This window comes from Haliotis asinina, chromosome 6 (assembly GCF_037392515.1).
Source record: "Haliotis asinina isolate JCU_RB_2024 chromosome 6, JCU_Hal_asi_v2, whole genome shotgun sequence".
NCBI classification, from domain to species: domain Eukaryota; kingdom Metazoa; phylum Mollusca; class Gastropoda; order Lepetellida; family Haliotidae; genus Haliotis; species Haliotis asinina.
The window spans coordinates 12,914,511-12,931,656 of record NC_090285.1 but is presented as its reverse complement, the minus strand read 5'-3'; the positions used below and the strand labels follow the sequence as shown (position 1 = coordinate 12,931,656).

The 17,146-nt window shown below is 38.9% G+C and overlaps 1 pseudogene; it reads right to left on the bottom strand.

Annotated features, from left to right (window-relative positions):
• Positions 1-5,539: 5,539 nt before the first annotated feature.
• Positions 5,540-15,205, bottom strand: LOC137287686 (putative nuclease HARBI1; annotated as a pseudogene).
• Between the last annotated feature and the right edge of the window lie 1,941 nt (positions 15,206-17,146).

The window sequence follows — 17,146 nt, the reverse complement described above, 5'->3', positions numbered from 1 at the left end:
GTAAAGCTCTGTCCTCCCGGACTGTGGTCTTCCTGGGTCTTCCTGGTCTAGGCAGGTCTTTAACTTCATTAGTGGCCCGGTATTTTTTCAAAAGTTTTGAAATTATGGAATGATGTCGTCCGATTTGAGTCCCGATTTGTCTTAGAGACATACCAGCATTCCTCATGCCGATTATTTGCCAACGAGTGGCCTCTGATAATTTCCTACGTGCCATGACATTGAAATGAATGAAAAACCGAATGCAATCGACAACCTGCGCTTGTAAACACCCCAGGGAAGAAGTGCATTTTTCGAAAGTTGAGGTTAAAGCAATGCACGTGCGCTGTGCAAGCTTCACGCGCGTCATATCAACCCATGAAAAGCTCATGCTGTATGTCAATACATCAAAATTGAATAATCAATCATCAAAATTACTTCGTTAAACTTTGTTAAGTTTTTATGTGTCTTTGAATTTGGTGTTGCTTAATTAATTTCCATATGTATATATATGCCCCTTTATTATTGGTTTGACCGTCCTGTACAGCGAAGATCCTGAGGTACATATGGATTCGCCGAGCACCCGGTCTTCCCCCTTCTTCCTGCAAATATGGTTCTAGACACCTGACAGGAGTCGATTAATGCAGCACTCGAGATGGCAAGAGCTGACGAGTTCAACGGCTATGTTGTGTCAGCATCATGCCTTGTTTCCAATAGAACCAATTCACTACAGTAGGCCCAAGCACCAATAACAATTTGGAAGTTGACAGCAGGACCGTGACAGCATGTAATGACTCTGTGCACTGGGCTATAACGTGTTGTTTTAAGCTCTTTTTGTTTTGTTTTGTTTTGTCTTTTGTATTTGGTTTTTTGTTTTTTGTTTGTTTGTTTGTTTGTTGTTTTTTTGTTTGTTTGTTTGTTTTTTTTTGGGGGGGGGTGTTTTTGTTTTTGGGTTTTTTAAAATTGAAATCAAGTAATATCGAACTGATTTGAGGTCTATTACTACCTTTATAATTTCAACGAAATGTCTTCCTACCCGCTGTTACAACGAAACAATGATGGATGTTTGATTTCATTACGATCGTTCTTTTCTGAGGTAAGACTGTTTACAGTGTGTGAATGCTGGTCGAGTTTGCACAATCGCATCTGGGCTGCCGCTACTTGGCTCTCGTGAATATGATCTCCAGTTACCCATGCTTGCGTGAGAGGCGACTAACTGGATCGGGTGCACGTGGTCAGGCTCGCTGACTTGGTTGAGTAGTTTGAGTAGATCTATACTCATGCTGTTGATCACTGGATTGTCTGATCAGGCTTATTTACACTCACATGAGCAGGTGAAACATTTATCCAAATTCACTTATCCCGACAGCAGAAAAAGCACTGAATTCACCAAATATAATAATTCATCAATATGACACAGGGTCATTCCCTTCTAAAACAGGTCCTGGGTAAAACTAAAGTCAATCATGCTTCAAATGCAAAAGAATTCATTGCAAACCCAACACTTGCTAAATAAAAATGTTTAAATGGGCAGTTACTTTGCATAATTAACAGGGTTTCCAAATGGAAACAAATTGAAACTTTCAAGTAATTACAACGGCAGCGCACAATCGTGAATCTACAGCTGTAAATGCAGCGTGGAATAGAATTGTGATACACCATAAGTGTTAGAACTTCCAAAGACTGAAACACAGAATCAGTTCCTCACACAGTGTATCGTCATTGTGTATAATTAGATGAGCATGCCAAATTGTATGTTGTAAGCACTTTCCAGAGAGCTTCATACCATGCTGGATTTATCCGCGGCTGCGAGGATTATAGCATTTAAATCAACTCTTCGATACCCCGCATTGACACAATGTGTGAAGGCCAGTTTGGGTGATTCTTCCCCACCGATTTGATATTTCTGAAATATTGTTAAAAGCAGCGTTAAAACTTAAGTCACTCACTTACTCTAAACATACTGCCAGCTGAGATAACATGGTAGCCCATTCCTGACAAACACTGGACACAATGTAACAGTCGTTTACGGAAACCAATATGCAACATGTAACACCTTAACTTAAAATATCACACAAATCAACACTGAATGACTTCAGAATGACCAATCTTCTCGTTTTACATATTCAGTGATAGAAAGAATTCTACACCTGTGACCGTTTCCAAGAGCTTAGTTTCTGGATTCCAGGTTGGACTCTTTAACGAAGGAATATGAGATGAGGAGCTTCACCACCCGATTATTTCTGTGAACTCGTTGAATGTGTCATCGTTTATCTGTACCACTACGAGACCCGTGAAGGTCCGGGGTAGAATAGGCCTTCAGCAACCCGTGCTTGCCGTAAAAGGCGACTAACGGGATCGGGCGGTCAGGCTCGCTGACTTGGTTGACACATGTCACCGGTTCCCAGTTGAGCAGATCGATGCTCATGTTGTTGATCACTGGATTGTCTGGTCCAGACTCGATTATTTACAGACCGCCGCCATATAGCTGGAATATTGCTGGGTGCGGCGTAAAACTAAATTCACTCACTCACTCACTCCATTAATTTCATCGTTGATACTTGCCAGGGGATATTTGGCTTTTGATAGCTATCACCCACTAAGTATGTTTCCCTATATAAACTTCACCACAAACGCTACTTCCTCTACAAAATGCGTCTTTCAGGAAAATAACAAACAACTGTTATTTTTTCGTGACATTTTGTATAGGATTCCTTCGTAACACATTGGTGTCTAATGTTCACCCGGAAGTTTCAATTTGCGTGAGCAAGTCGCTAATTGAACCACTCGAAGATGCTTGTATTTCAAAGAAACGTTCCAGTTTGATCTCAGTTGCAAACATCGTTCAATTAGTTCAAAAGAAAATGCTACTTGCATAGTACTATTGACAGACGAAGGTTCTGTAGGTTTAGTACTTAATTGCAAACTGCCACTCCTGCATTTTAACAAAGCAGTTTATTCTCATCCAATCGAGACAACTGTAGCATATCACGTATAAGGAATTTTCCCGACGTCCAATTTTCATCACAAATATTTACAAGACTGTCCACCTTATACTGGTAAATGTTTCAGATGATAATGTGTGTGTTCTGCCACTATAGCTGTATCGTGGGTTTGTTCAAAGCAGTATAGAGATTGTTAATATGAAATAGTTCATTTTAACCTTATACATTAATAGTGTTCTTTTCTTGCTGTTTATAGTTTTTGTATTTGGATTCGAAGTATATGTGCATAATTAGCAGAGAATGATTTGATATTTGACACGTAACTTCACCAAGACTGTCTTTTACTTCAACAGTGTGGTGGGCTTTATTAAACTTTTCTAATCAACGAAAGTAGTACATCGGCTATTGTGACAATCCACTTAAGACAGCATCACTGCCTGTAGATCAAATGGCAATACACGTCTTTGCAAATCATAAGAGTTCCTGGGCCTTCTTGCGCGATCTTAGCGCTACAACTGTCTTAAGCCTATGTTGGAGAATGGGAGTTACAATCATTGTAGCACTAAGATTGATTTGTGCAAGTGGGCTCAGCTCTTAACTATAGGACAGTGGGTGATTGAATTAAATGTAGACTCACAGCGGCATTATTTCCGCTATATAGTGACTAGGAGAACTGTGCAGATTAAAATAAGATTAGACAAAATACGTATGCCAAAGGACCATACGATAACAAGACTGTCACAGATTAAGACATAAAACTAGCAATTTATCATAAAACAAGAATTGCACGTGGAACACTGCAATACAAAAATGGCCAAAAGATCGCCACTGCCGGACAGACATGCTTACCCTTTCTGAAAACACCCGGGGTCATATCCGATTTTCAGGGATCCTTTAATCTTCGCCGTTCTTTTGTCTTTAATGTTCAGTGTTTCATCAGAAGATCTGCACTGACAACTACATTACGTTCTATAATACACATCGATAATTGAAGTACTTCTGGCATATCGCTTATCTCCATATAGATTAATATAATACAAATTAGTAGCTGGAGAATATTTGCCAAGAACTCATAACAGCAGGTTGAAAATGGTTTTGGTAAATAGTGCACTGCCTAATGGTTCCGGACAGTCTTGTTACTTAGATGAAACGGAAATATTGGCACAGTGTTTGAATTCTGTTGTCATGGTATTCAATAACGATCGATCCCATCAAACAATATGGTTTGGGAAGCCGTCACGATATACTTGGTTTTAATAGTACATCTGTCCGTTACTATAACACGAAGATTCATGTTACGTTCTGATCTCGAAGTATCTTCACTTTGTTCTGCACCATCAGATTCCCATTATACTTGGGCCCTGTCACACTATCCTAACTTTGTTTCATCTGGGCCCTGTCACACTATTTCGTCTTTGTTTTAAATATGTCTATCTTTGATGTCCTGTCACACTATGCTATTTTTGTGTTACTTTGATGTTGTCACACGTGCCCTATTTTTGTTGTTCTTGGATCCTGTCAGGTTGTCCCATCTTTGTCTCACATGCGTCCTGTCAAACCAGCCTGTCCTTTTTGTATTAGAGTCTTCTCTTTGATACCCTGTCACATTTTCCTGTGTTTGTTGTGCTTTGGTCCTGACAATCTGTCGTAGTTTTGTATCACTTTGGTCTTGTTAGACTATGCCATCTTTGTTCTTTGGTCCTGTCAATCTATTGTATCTTCTTTTCAAGCTGGCCTTGTCACACTGTCCAGTCTGTTTTCAGCCGAGTCACACTATCTTATCCTAGTGGCGACTAGGTAAATAAAGAGTTCCATACAAATGGACTTCAACATTCTGAAGCCTTAATTGGTTGGTGCATACATATCTGGATATCTGTTAAAATGATATTAATGGGAACGTAAATAACTGGAACATAAATCTTGAAATTCCATTTTGTAAACAAAACACAAAGCCACCACAAGCATTTACTTCTACCATGTCCACTAATTTACTAGAACCACCTTACTGTCTTGTGAGGCTACGCGTCATCCTTGTTTTCAAACTGGCGGCCAGGAAGTTAACCTTTATTTTCACAAAGGCCGCTGTCAGTTACATTAGACGTACGGCAATTACATCATTATGTATATTTTAATATACCGGTATATAACATGCAATTCGTGAATTTCGGCATTAGAATTAGCCTACGTCAACCCACGCTTGTTGAAAGAGGCGACCAAAGGGATCAGGTAGTAAGGTTTCTGATGGACACATCACAACCATCACAACAATCTATGCTCATGATGGTGATCACTGTATTGTCCAGTCCGGATTCGATTATTTACTCATGGTTGGCATAAAACTGAAATAATGCCGAGTACCAGCGTTAAACAACAGACCAACAAAGATATACTTACTCAGGTTGGGACAAGGTGAATATCTGCACGTATTTACAGCACAAGTCAAGCTTAACATATCTATTTAGCTTCACCTAAATCAATGAGTGGCCAAGTGCTCATGTTTAAACAAGCTATGGATTGTTTGGTCCACACTCGGTTGTTTCCAGGACAATAGTATTTGCTGAGTGGACGTTAGGCAACAACCACGCACACGTTGATGCACATTCTCTACATGATGGTCGCTATGGCATCATCAGCATCCCAAGCATTGCAGCCGTGGCACCACAACTGAACATAAAGAATACTAGAAAACAGGTCTTGTTAAGTTTCACTTCAATATCCTCCCACTTTGGCCTTCTCTGCTCTTCATCCTCCACATTGCCTGTCTCAACATTAACTTTACGTATGTTTTTGTTATGCATCCTTAACATCCATTTCGGAGGCAGACTCTCTTTCATTTTGAAGAGGAGGATGTTGACAATGACGATGACGACACTAGTAACGTTGACCAGAGAGACATAGAGGCTGAAGAGGCTGACAGTCAGGGAGTTCTCGGGCAGAGAGTCCCTGATGATAGACAGGAACAGTTGGAAGCTGAGGAGTATTGCGACAGCGACGCTGGTCTTTTCTCCACTTTGTGAAGGCAGGAGGAACACGAAGCTGTTGAGGAAGTGGAGGAGGACCACGGGAAGCAGGATAGTGAAGATGTAGAACAAGGCGCGTCTCTTCAAATGGATTGTTACACGGAATAGATTAATATTGTAATTCCTATGTAAATCCTCAATGTCTTCAGCAGAAATCTCAAACTCACTATTCTCTTCAAATTGTTTCATATTTACGACTGTTGATTCCTGGGTAATATATATTTTATTGTAGACACCAAACCAGCCACCGACTTCAATTCCACAAGTCTGGGTATCGAAGGGAAACTTGTAAATGTTCATGGGGCACTTTGTTTTTATTGTTCGCGTGAGAAACCAACGAATATTTCCCTGACTGGTAACCACCAGAGAACCTCCGTTTTGCAGAAGCTCTTGTCCCGTGATACTATTTGCAATAATCAGTTCAGGTTTCCAGACTTTGGTCGAGTCCACAAGAATACGTTCCTCTGAGCTCATCGAAGCATTCCAAACAACACGAGAGTCATACCACGAGAAGATCATCCACATACTGCTGCTGAGAAACTGCTTTTTATTATCCAGTTCTTGCACAGATAACAATCCTACTGTGAAAGAAACGTTTACGACATTGTTTGGCTTGTGGTGGACTTTGTAGCCTTTTAAGATGACGTCAGTGACTTCTCCGTCAGACATTGAACATGTGCTCCACGGTGCAATTTGCAACAGGTATGTCAAGATAGTAACCGATCTGACGTCCATCATTTCTAAAGAGAGCGTGTATGTCCAGGAGCCTCTTCTGAATGATGTTTCTAGGTTCCCCTGTATTTATGAAATATTATCACTGAGTTTCTATGGAGATGACATCAAACAGAATCTAATCCTTGGAATTGAATAACGTTGGAATGACCTTAATGCACGTCAATATTAGCGTTTTAACTCCATGTTCATATTGCACTTGAATAGCTATGAATATAAAACCTTCTTCAATCAAGTACGCATGTACATATTTACTTTCTGCTGTTCAACGAAGAGGGATATGGAATGAATTCCATAGATCAAAAGGAATATTTAGCACTGACATGCTTTTAATATGGATTGGCCATGCAATATTTGCACACCAGTGTAATAGGGATGACTAGTATATTGCGTACAACAATTAATAACTTACCATTTTATTCTTAACTCAGGTTATGTGACAGATGACATCTCTGTTCATTATGTATAAGCTGTCTTTAGGTGTCAGCCCTGCCGTATCTTGTTTTGGCCTTAACTGTTTAGTTCTGTGTTACAGGAGGCTGATTTATTGTGTATATAAAGGGTATGTGGGTGTATCTATTTATATGTCATCATGGTTGGTCGTTCTCACAATAGCCCAGGCTCTGGTGATTGGTGTAATTTCAAATATACTTGTCACTGCCATGTTCCTACTAATCTGTTATACAACACGGTCTCTACACGAGGACTGTTTTTTAAGGTTGAGTTTTGGTCAAACGATTATTGTACATGTTGGCTGATCGGCTGTTGGGTGTTTGAACACACTCCCGTCTCATCCACAGGGTGGGTTTCTTTGTCTGTTTCTATAGTCAGTTCATGCTATGCAACATGAAATGTCACTTGTAATAATGATAATATTATGAATGCCATTTTGTTCATTACCTGCGTAAGATTATATTAGACAGGAACGTTCTTTACTTATTTTATGAAGGCATATGTTCATGTTTGTATACTCTTCCAAAATGAAACTACACATGTTGGTTTTAAGTTTACTTACGATACATGTTGTTTTAGAGTTTACTGAGTTTACTACATAAATGACTCAAACATATCATTGCTCACTTACAGTAAAATCATCGCTTTGCAAATTTCCAAATATTCAGAGAGTGTTTGGTAAAACCACTATTAAAGCCACTTGGTCAGAGTAAACTGTCAGCATTTGGTGTGATCACCATGAGCATTGACAACAGCCTGGCATCGGCGACCCCTCGAAGAAAGATAATGCTGAACGCTGTCTTGAGGAATGTTTTGATATCCTTGCAAAAGTGCTAGAGTCAGCTCTTGTAGTGTATCTGAAAGCTTGTGAAATGTAGACCCCCAAGTGATCAGATACAGAAGCTGTTGCAATATTGCTTGTTATAGATTTAAGACTGACTTCTTTAAAATTGATTTCTTTTGTTCGTGTGTTTTGTTTGTTTGTTTGTTTAGTTTAGTTTAGTTTAGTTGTGTTTACCGCCGCATTCAGCAATATTGTACCTATTTGGCGGCGGTTTATCAATTACAGTGACGTGCCATAAGTATTGCAACAAACACAATAGCAGCAAAAACCGCGGACATATTTACCGCAAACAAAAGCCTCTGTTTGGAAAACCACTGAATGTTTTCTTGTAAAATTTGGAGTGATCATATATGAGAGGCTGCTTCTTCGTATGACACCGTTCATTGTTTGTGTTTACGTCCTTCACGTGCCACGCAGACGACATGGCTCGCAGTGCGAAGTAATTGACAGAAGGGCAAAAAGAATTGATAATTGAATTACATCAGAAAGGTTTGAAAAATAGTAAGATTGCAGAATTGCTAGCTGTTCAAAGGTCTACTATTGGACGAATTTTGAAAAAGTTTGGCAACGGTGAAAGCTTAGAAAACAGGCCTCGAAATGGTCGGCCTCGTATGCTTGGTTGGAGGGGTGACAGGAGACTTTATTGTGTTGTTCGTCAGAATAGGAGACGTTCTCTGACAGATATAACAATTTAATTCTCAGCGTTACAATCAAGTTTCTAGCAGGACAATTCAGCGACATTTACATCATGCTGGCATTAAAAAACGAAAGATAAGAAAGGATAGCACCATTTCACAGCTCAACCGTCAGACGCGTGTCAGATGGTGTAGGGGTAAATTGAGGTGGGGACTTGATAGGTGGAAGAAAGTGTTGTTCACTGATGAAACACAAGTTGTTTTGGGAAAAAGTAAAATTATTTCTGTTTGGAGAAAGGCCGACGAAATGTGGAGACCAGAATGTCTAAACGTCTTGAAATGTCATGTCACGGCGAGTGTAATGTTTTGGGGATGTATTAGTTACAATGGTGTTGGCGTACTGACTCCAGTCGAAGGAAATATAAACTCTGGCAAGTATATTGATGTACTGGATACCAAAATGTGGACTGTTATAGCTAAAGAATTCGGAGACGGCCCCTGGATATTTCAAGATGACAATGCGCCTGTACACCGATCTCGGAAGACCACTTCCTGGAAAACTAATCATAACATCCCAGGAGTGGACTGGCCTGCACAATCACCGGACATTGATATAATAGAAAACGTGTGGGGATGATTGAAGTATAACATAGAAACTGGAATATCACAGTTAAAACTAGCATGGAAAGTCGAAACTAACAGCACTATTTGGACAATGCAATATCTAAACAGGCCACAGATCGCCAATTACAGAAGGTAGATCACCATGCTAGGGACCATGGGGACTTACAGTACTTTTACCTCCTGCATGGACCCCATCTAGATTTACACCATCCCTTCAGCTGCTGGCGATAGTAAGAAATGTTAACCATACTTAAAATGACACGGATACTACGACTATAAACCGGGTAGACTTAAATGTACATCAAATGTTTTGGAACTTGCATACCGATCACTGCATCGTCTGGTCTAGGCGCGAATATTTATTGACCGCCGTCATATAGCTGGAATCCTGCTAAGTGCTGCTTTAAACAACAAACCAACCAAACAACCAGCAGACGGAATAAGAGGAGAACTCTTATCCTACAGACAATACACACATGTTCAGCATGCGTAGCAGTATATATTATATATTCTCATTTCTTCTGAAGTAGAAATGATGCCAAGGTGTGGTCGGCCGTTTGTTGTCACTCCCACTTAACCCTTTTTGTCAAATATTAAATATGTTAAAGATAAATGCTAGTTGGAATTGATTTGCTAGAAGTCGTTTTTATAATATATATACAGCACATATTGAGTGCTTCAAGAGTGTAACATTACCAGCTGTGGGCTCGATTGAATGGCCTTGTGCTTCATCAACGGAACGCCATCAATAGAGTGTCTTTGTATCTTAACATAATATCACAGATATAAATGCTATACAAAACACTACAAACATATATAAATGAATACAATACCTATTGCATTTTACGAGAAAAGACTAGTTTAAAATACATCATGATAATGACTGCAATAAAGTAGCTTTCAAAGCAATGGGTTAACACAAAAACATGAGATACTGAAAAGCAGTATGTCTCAACATTATGTATACATATCATACATCTTCAATAATACTTTAAAATACCTTAAATCTATTAAAATATTTTTGTACTCATTATCCTTATCACAATACACAATAATTTCCTCAAGTCAAAAGAAGTGTTTCTCTCGAAGTTGCCAGTCAGGATTAAATTCCTGAGCACCTTGCCTTGAGTGAATATCATGGAGTGCAACTTACAGCCAATGAGAAGTCGTAAGGAATGTCTGTAAACTTTAAGCAGATCCTCACAGTTGGTAAATAATATCTACTGTGAGCTATCCTTGTATAGGTGGCGATGCATGGTAATGAATGGTACTGATAGTTCATTATGGAATTAACATCAACGTATCACCAAGCAATGCCAGTGTGAATACAAGCTACAGCTTACCTATGTTCAACACTGTTCGTAGCAAGCTCCCCTTCTCATTTTGAATTAGAAACTTTCACCAAAACAAATTCCTTCATGCTTTTAACTTCATGGCATTCAGTATTTTGTTGCGGTTAAAAATTTGCCGTGGCAAAGGTGTAAGAAATCCCCTCAGAACCGGCAACATATATAAAACTGAGAAGTTTGAAATTTTCAATATACATGGAACTACAAAAGAAACGTCGCACTTTTCAAAGTCATCTTGCTCACACCTGATATTGGAATTTGATATTTTCACTCACAGTTTATGCTATTGTAACATTACAAAAATGACACTGACGATTCACATCATCCTAAAGAAATGAGATTTCTGTGTAGGATTCAAACTTATATCCTTTCCGTGAACATGGTAATGCTCTCGAACGCAACTTTCTGAAAAGCATGGTGCACGTGCAAATCCCTGGTCCAGTGGGTACAAAAGGGACCCCAAACCATCATCCTGTCATCCGATTCCTGATCACTGTCACCATGCCACGTCACCATGCCAGCGTCCACGGGTCATTGCCAGCGACTTAAACTGCAGTATTTGGAAAGAGCTATTGGAGATAACTAAAATCAAGTTTACTCAAAATACCTCCTTTTCTGAGGCAAAACAGAAAAACTGGTAAAGAGGTCTGATCTTCCAGAAAGTTATGCTACAGTAGCAAAAACATCATCGGAGTCTACCTCTAAAATAACAAAATCATCCACAGGCTGCCAGACTACCGTGACTTGGGTAAATTGCGATTCTCCACAGCTTTTGTACCCTGCCATATCATCTCAGACTGAGGAATCACGTACTAGAACATCAAAGTCTTCTTCTGATGACAAATCATCATCATCTCTTTCACACTCAAAGTCTCAATCGACAGCTGATAGTCAACAAACTGTTAAAAGTAAACCGAAGCCAAAGCCTGATGCTTCAAAACAACAAAGTGACAGAGCTCCTAAAGGGTCACAGAACAAAATGCAATTGTTCAATAAATACGGGTCTCTTGAAGACATGGACGTTTCTGAAAACGTCCATTCTAGGGCACATAGCTTGTCGCCCTCCAAAAGAGTGCGGGATAGATCCCCAATAAATCCCCTCAAAAGATAGTTTATTCCAATAATATTGTACAGTGGAACTGCAGAGGATTGAGAACTAATTTACACGAATTACAGCTATTGGTCTAAGATTTATCAAAAGTTTTAAACGATTCAATTGATGGATCGTTATTTGTGGATGATTTCAATATTTCTTGTCGTGGGAAAAAGATGCATACTATTGAAAGGCAACTGCAGCTGTGTTTAAACAAAATAGATAAATGGTGTCTTGAAATGGCTTCACATTTTCTAAATAAAAAAACAATTGTATACACTTCTGCCGGAAATATAAACCTCATAAAGACCCAGAACTATTTCTTAGTGGTACCCCTATCTTTATAAGTTGTCAAGGAGGCTAAGTTCTTGGGACTTATTTCTGATTCACATTTGACCTTTTTGCCCCATATTGAACCCCTAAAGGAAGGTACTCGATTTATTAAAGGCTGTTTCTAATTCAAAGTGGGGAGGGGATCAGACTACCCTCCTTCACTTATATAGATCACTCGTCCGCTCAAAACTTGATTATGGCTCTATCGTATATGGTGGAGCCTGCAAAAGCAACCTGAAACTATTAGATTCTGTGCATCACCAAGGTCTAAGACTTTGTCTTGGTTCTTTTAGAACTTCACATATTGACAGTCTCTACGTTGAGGCCAATGGACCACCTCTTACACAACGTCGTATTAAATTATCCTTACAATACATCACTAAATTACACTCTAATGAATCTAACCCTGCATATAACTGTGTGTACAATGCACTTTAAGAGGATTTGTACGATAAGAAGTCTTCTCTTGTTCCACTCCTAGGGCACAGACTTAAACTCTTTCTTTCTTCAGCCGGCATTCAGCTGGAAAACATAGCTCCTTCCCGTCTTCTTTCCTCTTGGCAGTTGGTTACGCCACAAGTTGACCAAACGTTGACTGCATTTAAAAAATCAGAAACGAATGAATTACAGTATAAACAAGAATGTAATCAATTGAAACATACAAGGGGATGTCCTGCTTGACTGTGTTGAATAGTCCATCACAAGGGATAAAGAGTTTATTTCGCGAGCTTTGAAGGATCTTTTTAATAATGTTAACTCTCATTTAATTATTGCATTTTGAAAAGAATTCGATTTGCTAAATGAAATGTAAATAGATAAATATTTTATGCTTGGAAGTTTGAATAAGTAACTTAGAGTGTTAGTGGCTGTATCCTCGAGGGGGTTTAAAGCACTGTAAAATTATTGTCCTTCTGAGAGGGTACGTAAGTCCCAAAACATTTGAAGTCAAATTTGAAGCAGCCTTCTGTGGAGTCATTACAGAAACAAAAACTAGAATTAGAGATTGAATGTTTGCAATTGAAAAGAGAGTGTCTTAAAACAAGAACTGAGAAACTGAAAGAGTAGAATGTGCATTATTGACAGTATAGGGTGGTCTGAATAAACCCAGTAATAACTGGTAATATATGTCTTGTGCTTTTGTAAATGAAAATAATATATTAATAATTAATGCATTTCACGGAGTACCATGGAACCATAACTTTAGAAATATGTACATTTAAAAATCTGATCGCAAACTGTTCCCTGTATCTGGCTCGTGTTGTAGGAGCAATAGGTGCAAGACCTTGCACCTGTGTCCTAAGCTGTCCAGGTTGATTGATGCCTCCACATGGAGCTGGCATTGGGACATTCCTGTTCTTGCTGATGTTGTGCAGCACAGCACAGCACAGCACAGGCTATTATTAGCCTTGGTGAATATTGGGGGAAAATGGTGTATACTGAGGACACAACAAATGGTGAGGATACTTTTGTCAATTTGTCAAACTAAAATTTTTTGCATTATTATCTTTGAAAGAATGCACTTCACACATAATAAAGTGCTGGTAAATTCCCAACCCTTACTAATCTCACACTAACAGTATTTCATCCTGTGGCAATCTTTTACTTTAATTTTGCAGCTGTACAGAAAATGGCACCATTCAGATAGATAGATAGATAGATAGATAGATAGATAGATAGATAGATAGATAGATAGATAGATAGATAGATAGATAGATAGATAGATAGATAGATAGATAGATAGATAGATTACAGTTCAACTTCAGATACAAATAATTATGTCATTACTGAGAGAGGTCCTATTGACAGTAAGATCACATATTTCTAACTTGTAGATTTTGTTACTATTGACTGAAGAAAGTATAGACATTTTTACATTCATGTTTGGTAATTGTTACTCTCATCAGTAAATAAAGGTCATTGTTTGTCTTAATAATTGCTTTAGTTTTTTATCTTTCCGATGCATATGAACACCATAGGGTATTATTGGGGAAATTATAGGTGTATTTAAATTTCATTCAAATTATGAATATTGTTACCTCAATAGGGTCCAGAGAAAAACATTTTGCAATGCTATACCTTGCAAGCCTTCTCTGGGGAGAGTTTGATTTCCCCATCTAATATCTGAAACCGTCGCTTCAGTTGTCCAATACCTCTTTCTATGCAGTTTCAGGTCTTTTTATGAGATCTGAAAATTTGCAATAAATACAACTGGAATCATCAAATGATCTTATAATGTTTATGGGTGTTATTATTTCAAAATGGTTATATCATGATACACGTTATTTGCCCAAACGTATGGTTTCATTGATAAGTCACCTAGGCTGCATTTACGGCTACACATTGTACGACATATTGTCCGAAAAGTGGACTCAGCATATATGTAACTCTTCCCTTTCGTTTTTATTTTGGATATTGAATTTCACATAACCAAGGGAAATCACTTAGTTAGAACTCGGAATTGACTCGAAGAAATAACAAAAAAAACTGTTGTAGTTTGTCTGTAGTCCACGAAAAGGACGCAAAAATGATGTTAGAATCCACCTCCGACATGGGTAGCCGCTGTCGCCAAGCAAATGACATCTTAAAGGAACATGGTTACCCTCAAACAGCCGACATAACCCGCTTGCTGTCAAGATGCGGGAGTCGTGTTGATTCAGGCCAACGTGCTACGATGTCGATGATCCGGTCGTCGCTGTCGATCACTACCTGTGTATTAATATTGTGATAGTGGTGCCTGTTAATGAATTCATTCTCATTAACTGATGGGGCCTGAATCAGAACGTGCGTGCCATCAACTACACCGGGGAAGCTGTCTGATAGAATCGACTCTGGGGTCGTCTTATATTTTGGGCTTGCGTGGGAAAGGTAACAAATCTTCTGACCATACGCTGGCTTGTGAGTGAATTTAAGCGATTGTTCTACGACTCTTGAAATGGTGGGGTGGCTCAGTCCATGGCCATCGCCATTGCACATTTGAAATTTGCCAGTGGCAAGATAACGTAAAGTGACGAACACATTGGTAACGCAGGACGCAGCACAACTCCGATGCGTTACGGGACTTAGTTCGTGTTCAAGTAGATCACAGATGTATACAATACTGTTTCTGTCAAATCTGTACCTTTCCAGCAGCTCAGTATCATCTAGTGTATGCAGAACCTCTCTTCTTTCATTAAATACTCTTGCATTACGCGTGGCAGCCATTTTGTTTTACAAAACTTACGTCAAAACAAGCTGATTTAAGCCTAGCAAGGGAAGTCTTAAATAGTTAAGTCAAAAATGACAAAACATAAGTCTAAGTCTGTTGATAAATATGACATACGTTTTCACACAAAACTTAAGTCGAAAGCCGAGAAAACTATTGAACAGACTTAAGGTTTTTTAATGACTAAAGTTGTTTGATAAATACGGCCCCAGGTCTTCCAGAATATTGGCCCAGGTCGAAGACTGCTGTTCGCCACATCGATCCCACGTTGTGCCACATTTCGTCCGTCATCCAAACAAGGATGATGCACGTGCTCACACAGCCAGGTTAACGAAAGACTTCCTCCAACAGCACATCATCCGTACATTACCGTGCACTGCTCTGAGTCTCGAGCTGAACCCAATTGAGCACCTACACCGACCAAGGCCGACAGCTGCGGCAGAACTCACCGCAGGTTTTCTCAGAGTGTGGAATGCTATCCCCATGGCCTTCATCAACCACTTGATACACTCCATGTACAGGCGTTGCATGGCAGTTATTAACGCAACTGATGGCCACACACGCAACTGACTTCAACCCTGAATGTCAAGGACATGACCTCATCATGTGGCACCATGTGTTGTCAGACTTGTTTTAAGGGTATTTGTTTATCAACAAGACAAAACAGTTCCTTCAATTTCATCCTTAAATAACAAATATGTTTCCATGTAAATAATACTGTTTCAAATTCATACATGTACGACGTTTCTTTTGTAGTTCAGTATATTTGTATTCAGCAAACCCAAAGTCAGGATACAAAGCAAAATACAGAAATTCACAATAGAGGTTTCATGTACAATACAACTGAATCAATTCTAAAGTAATGGGTTACAAATATAATGATAATTTACCGAAGTCTTGGTGGGAGAGTGAGAAAAAGTTATGCGGAATCAGGCAGTCAGTGGTAATGTTGATCACACGTTGACGAAGATTGGCAGATATGTACTCCAGTTAATCTGTAACCGTGCATTTCCGTGTCGACAACACGGCAACTAGCCTTTATATATACATTCATCAATTCCCGAAAATCTTCTACCAGTCTCCCGGAAGTAATATATATAATCAAAACATAAAGGTCACGGGGAGGTAACTCTAAAGCACTTCCTTAAAGCCTGCTGCGAAAAGTAATGAACATTTATGATACGAAATGTGACCCATAATAATTATCGCTTAAAACACTAAAACGTTGTGACCCAATAATAATTATTACTTAAATAATAACACAATTTACAGAAAATACACTCTCGTAACAAAAACACTCTCGTAATTTGACAAAAAGTTTAAATGTGAGTAAAATAAAAGACCCAAGACCTTGCCCTCCTTACAGATTTGAAGCATTTATGACTGAGGTGAGTGAGTGAGTGAGTTAACATTTAACGTCACATCGGCAATATTGCAGCCATATCGTGACGAGAACAATATAAGTTATAGTAATGTTGGGATGAAAAAAGAGAAAAAGTAAAACCTGTCAGCGAAGGACAGTAAAAACACTAGAGTATCACAGAACATAAAACTAGCATTGAAAGATAAAACATTGGAATTAAAGAAGACAATACAACATAAAACCGGGGCTATAGATCGCCAACAACTGAAGGTAGATCACCATACTAAGGTCCATGGGGACTTACAGTACTTCTGCTACCTGCATGAACCCTAGCTGGATTTACACCATCCCCTCAGCTATTGGCGATTATCCTGAAATTTAGCCATTACTTAAAACAACAAATATTCTACGATTAAAAACTTGTAGTAGATTTAAATTGACTATGAGGGTATTGGACTTACGTACCCTCTCAGGAGGACAATAATTGTACAATACTTCAACCCCCTTTGAGGGTACAGCCACTAACAATCGAAGTTACTAATTTAAACTACCAATCATTAAAATACAACTATCTACA